We start from the raw sequence: 5,881 nt of genomic DNA on the forward strand, positions 1-5,881 counted from the left end.
CTGAGTTACACAGGATGGTCTTTGGATCAGCCTGTTCTACCCTGATCATTCCCCTGGGGGGAGACAGAGGGCTAAGCACTTTGTAAGTGTATGACTCCTAGAATCTATGATTTCAGGAAGATTTCAGGAAGGCTGGTTATGAGGCATCTCCAACCTGTCAGAGGAGCTGGTAATTATGGAGACACTATACCCTACATGTAAGAGGAAGCCTGAAAGAGAAGTTGCCTGGAGCATATTTAATATAAGAGACTCGATTTGAAACCTGTTTAGTCAGAACCAATGATTTGAATTTACAACCTTTCCAAAGGGCCCTGGCTGTGCTGTTGATTCTCCAGTGGTTTGTGTCCCAACGTTTTCTGGCATTACCTAACCCGGATTCTGGTTGACAGCTCCTGATTGGTGCCTTCTGCATATATATTGTCAGGATGTGGAATCCTGAAGTCAGTGCCTTGCCTTCTCTTAGGCTTTGAAGCATTTTTGTCTGTGCTTCCTGATCTTCAGGTCACCACCATGAAGTTCTTAGCAGTCCTAGTACTCTTGGGAGTTTTCACCTTTCTGGTCTCTGCCCGTAAGTAAAGATACTTATCTGAACATAAGTTTTGTGGGAATACACATAAAATATCTCCTCTAAAGATGTGGGCTTGTGGTTGCTTAGAATGTGCTTTTTAACCTCTCCTGTCCTAACTTGTTCTATTACCATTTTGACTGACTGTTCAAGATGGAGAGGACTATCCTTAGGCTCTTCTTAATTCAGTCTGATCTTAATTCAATAATACCTTGGAACCCAAGTTTATTGTTATATGTTAGTAAAATATGTTTAATAAATCAGAGATTTATTTTGGGAAAGGAAAAATGACCACATATTAGGTTTTTATTGGTTTTCTTATCTTATCTGTGCACTGGTTCTGCCTCAACTGGTACACCAAGGACGGAGGGTCTTCCATTGTAAAGTCTGAAATATTGTCCATATTCTCTCTTACCTCTATCCTCCAAACTGGCATTCAGCTAACATCTTATTTTTGCTTCTTCTCTTTCAGAGAGTCCAACAACATCTGCTCCAGCTGACACGCATCCAGCTAGTGAGTCTGCACCTGAATGTCATCTCTTTCCTGCAATGACCATTTTCCACTTCCAGCCTCAAGTCAAATAGCCAGTTTCCATGTGGGCAGTCTCGGTTATAAGGAATCCTAAGCAAAAGCCTGTGAAAGCTATATTCCTGATTTTAAAATTCACCACAAACATAGTGAATCTGCTTACGTCTTATACATTCTTAGAACATATGAAATCTAGGCCATAGACTTATACAAATGTGGACTTATTATTCATTGTTTTTCAGCAGAAGGCACAAGAGCATGAGGTCTGATGTTGTAGCCTGAGAATTTTTGAGAGATGCCTTTAATAAATGGAAGGACTGAATATATAGCCAGTGTCAAAAAGAGGCCAGTGGGTCTCAGAATGAAGGAAGATACTGTAATTTTGAAGTGATATAAAAATAAGTCCATTTGGATCACAAGCGAGGGTGGTGTGTGGGATGTGGAGTGCAGGGGTCAGGTAGAAGAAGAGGTCTAAGCTTTACTCTTTGAAATGGTGTATATTCCTTATTCCCAGGCTGATGTTTGTTTCCCTTCTCTAACCTGAAAATGAAAGTCGTGGACCAAAGTCTTTAGTCATTCTTGGGCTTCTCCCAAAGTGTTCTTCACATTCTGTACTGTGTGTGTGTTGTGCCCATGCATAAGTTAATGGGGTCTGTCTTTATCCTTCACATCTTGGTCACAAGGGCATTAGCTTTAGTCAGACCTCACATATATTTTTCCTGCCATGTGAGGCCCCATTTTAAAAATATTCTCTCTTAAATAAGGCCTAAGACAGCATGGATAGAGTGTGGGTTTGGAGGTGGAGCTACTTATTTGCTGAGGTGGGTTTAACTCACAAATATGGGATCTGACTCTTGATTCTTATCAATAGCTCTGGTGTAAGGTCTAGAGAGAGAGAGAATTTTCATAACTCTTACCCAGTCCCTTTTTACACATAGTAATGGATGGGGCATTTTTATTACTGTCAGAAGTAATATTTCTCCTGTTATATCTAATGTGGCTCTCACAATTACCTCTCTGATAAACAGAGTCCAAGTTGTCACAAAGGGTGAGACAAATATGGCTCTTTTCATTCTAGAATCTGATAGAAGATATCTTACTGCACTAAGACAGGAGATATAACTCCAAGATGAGATACATCTTCTCAGTCTGCCTCCTCCTTCCCTCTAGAGTTCACTCACACTCATTCATGCTGCATTGGAATGAATGCTGTCTTAGGTTACTCTGTGGGAAGGCATCAGAATGTCAGGCTACTAGAGATTTCCTTATTGCTTCTGAGCGGTAGTCCCTGTGAATAGGAACACTCATGGTCTTGCTCTTTTGTGCTTATACCTGGGACAAAGTACTTGCTTGTCTCTTTAATTGGTGTCACTGCCCTTGGAGGGAAATCCCAAATTCTTTCTGTACCAGCAAAGACAGGACGGGGAAGGGTGAAGCATAAGGAAAGAGGGCAGGTAGGCTAAAGATAAGACAGAACTGATGACAGATTTGCAGAGATGAATTTAGGAGGAGGAATGTATATCCACCCCTGGGTGGGATAAATTTTGTTCCAGAAGGAATCAGTCTCACCTAGAGCTTTTCCTTCTAATTTCACCTGGCTCTGACGATGATGAAGCCACTGAAGCTGCAACCACTGCTGCTGCAACCACTACAACCACCGCTGCTGCAACCACTACGACCACTGCTGCTCCTACCACTGCAACCACCGCTGCTTCTACCACTGCTCACAGAGGCATTCTAGGTAGCAAGACTCCTCCATCTGTGTGCTTCCTTTATGTGGCTCCTTGATTCCTTGGTTTCTCTATTCTCACAGAGACCCTATTTTTGAGGTCAGGGAGACCTCTTCTTTACGTTGTTCTCTAATTCCTTGTAGTTTTCTAAGTCAAGTCAATAGACAAATACCAGAAGAGTCAAGAGGTTACCTGACTTTTAGGTTACCAATATTACCTGAACAGATCTGGAAATATTGGCATTTATTAAGGAAAACTCTTCGTTAGTAGAAACATCATTGGAAAGACCAAAATAAGTTTCTCCATGAAGCTAGGTAACTGCTTATTTACTTATTTTTTAAATCAGGTAGGGGGTGTGTGTGTGTGTGTGTGTGTGTGTGTGTGTGTTTAAATCAGGCAATTTAAAAATCAGGTAATCTAGTAAAATCTTTGTTTCCTTTAGAGAATTTTGCCAAAACAGAAAATAGCAAGGAGTGATTTTACAATCTTTCTTGAGGCAGATTATTTTGAGTGCTCTTCAGGGTATTTCTGGGGTGTTGGACATTCACTGAGGATCAGTGTACATTCCTCCTATTCTGGGTTCACTTTTTCTTGAACTTTAACTTTCACGTAGTATTGATGACAACATTTGTTCAATCTGAACATATGCCAGGAACTGTGTCATAAAATTTACATATATATTATAATTTAAATATCACAGTCATTCTATGAAATAAACATTTTAAAGATGAGGAAATGGAAGCCTTGCAATGAGAAACTTTCCTTTGATCACATAGGCAGAAAGAAAAAGGAAATTGCATTCAAACAAATGGAGAATTACAATGAGAAACTTTCCTTTGAGCACACGGGCAGAAAGAAAAAGGGTTCAAATTGCACCCATACAATCAAAGTCCCTAAGAAATCTTTAAATATTGCTTTATACTTTCTCATGTCTGGGTTAGTGCTTGGAACTCTGTCAATAATCTGTAGAGTAGACTATGAGTGAGAAAATGGGTTTTCGCTCTTATCAGAAGAAGGCTGGATCTCTGTGCCATATTATAGGAAAACTCATATGTATTGACTTTCTTCTAGCTCTCTTTAAAGTTCCAACCTGCCTGGGCTTCCGTCTAGGGCTGTATTTCCAAAATCTTTAAGGACAGAAATTGGTTGTTTATCTTCCCGTAATTACAATCCCATGTTCCTTTCGAATCCCCTGAGTTTTGTTGACATTTGACACTTGTTAGTTCCCTCAGATTCTGAAGAATAAATCCACATTCTTCATCCTTTGTGGAAGCCTCTTGACAATATTTTTTTCTCTTACAGATATTCCCAAATGGCTTCAGGATTACCTGAAAGGCAAACGGTTTCCCTGAGATGGAATCAACTTGAGTCTTCTGCAATTGGTCACAACTAATCACGCTTCCTATGATTTCATCCAACTACTTACCTTGCCTACTATATCTCCTTTATCTTAATCAGTTTATTTTCTTTCAAATAAAAAATAACTATGAGCAACATAAAAATGGCATTTCTTAGGGACTATCGGGTGGTTGTCCAATGTTTAGACAATCCAAGTGACAGACACTTCAGATTTTACCTAATACTTCCTTGTGCTCCTACTAATAACTAGATTTCCTACTTGTTTCTTTTTTAAATAAGACACTAGTTTTGTGCTTAATACTAAAGACTACAGTTTTCTCTAACATGGATAGACTAATCAATACTTAATAGATACAAATGTTCAGTTTGATTCCGCCAAACTCTCCTATCAACTGACAGAATTTTTTTCTTATCTGTAATGACTTAGCACATGTGGTAAGAAAGAGGAAAGGAACTCCTGACATCTGGGTACTGGTTTGACACAGCCAAGTTTCAGAGTTGTTAGAGGGTGACTGGATGCTCACAGTTAGGCAATGGTGTTTTCCTGTTGGACACAATCTCACAAAACACCAGCATCAGACAAGGCCATTCAGTGACTGATGAATTGAGAGTAAAAAGAAAAACCAATGCATATTCTTTTTTTTTTTAAGCACAGACAAAACCAGAGTTAGTGTGCAAACCTTAGAATACTAAGCATTCCTCTCTCTCATTCAGTGATTGCTGCTTCACTATGAATTACAGGTTAAGCTTCACAGTAGTCTGCCCTCCTTTTAGATACTGTTTATCAAGAAACCTAATCTTAGCATTGTTCATATTTGCTGACAGCATCCAATCCAGAGGTTAGCCTCACTTCCCTGATCCTTCCCTCAAATCTCCTGACTCAAGCCCAAATCCTAAAATACAAAACACCCTGACAATAAGACACCTCTCTCAGTTCCCCATGGTGTGCGCTTTCTCCCATTGAAACAAGTAAGAAATCTAACTTTTTCAATCCAGAAGTGCTCCTGGTGGTTATTGGCTAGAGGACTTTGACACCTGAATGCTCAGTTGCACAATGTATTATATATGAATAAGACATGGTATATTGGTTTTTTTCACTGACTTGATTATGATCAGATTCATCACTGGAACCCTGGACATCTCACTTAGGACTCTAATTGTGTACCTTTGAAGGCTTTGTCTTCACTCCTGATTGATTGATCCATTGGTGGGATCCATTGGTGGGTCAGACTCTTGAAGCATTACTCTGAATGATGTTGATGATCAGCAAGGACAGGTTGTTATTAAGATTCTGTGTGTGTTCTAGAAGCTGGGTTAGAGTTGTAGATGGAGGTTGCATTAGGATTCTGTGCTTTCTGTTTGTAAGAAGCTAGGTTAGAGTCCCAGGAAAGCAGAAATTATGTTAGAGGCTCAGGCTTCATTGATTCAAATAACTGTGGGGCTGGAGGTCTTTCTTACTGCTTCTTTTTTTATTTTATTTTATTTTATTTTTATTTATTTATCTATTTATTTATTTATTTTATTATACTTTAAGTTCTAGGGTACATGTGGATAACATGCAGGTTTGTTACATATGTATACCTAAAGGATTATAAATCATGCTGCTATAAAGACACATGCACATGTATGTTTATTGCAGCACTATTCACAATAGCAAAGACTTGGAATCAACCCAAATGTCCATCAGTGACAGACTGG

General features: G+C 39.2%; 1 long non-coding RNA gene across 1 annotated transcript; it reads left to right on the forward strand.

Moving 5' to 3' along the window:
* The first annotated feature begins 442 nt into the window (after positions 1–442).
* Positions 443–1,079, forward strand: LOC105531988. The gene is made up of 2 exons (XR_001004895.1): positions 443–568; positions 1,038–1,079. It is a non-coding gene; the product is annotated as an uncharacterized LOC105531988 (long non-coding RNA).
* Positions 1,080–5,881: the final 4,802 nt, after the last annotated feature.

Source organism: Mandrillus leucophaeus, unplaced genomic scaffold (assembly GCF_000951045.1).
Source record: "Mandrillus leucophaeus isolate KB7577 unplaced genomic scaffold, Mleu.le_1.0 Scaffold927, whole genome shotgun sequence".
NCBI classification, from domain to species: Eukaryota; Metazoa; Chordata; class Mammalia; order Primates; family Cercopithecidae; genus Mandrillus; species Mandrillus leucophaeus.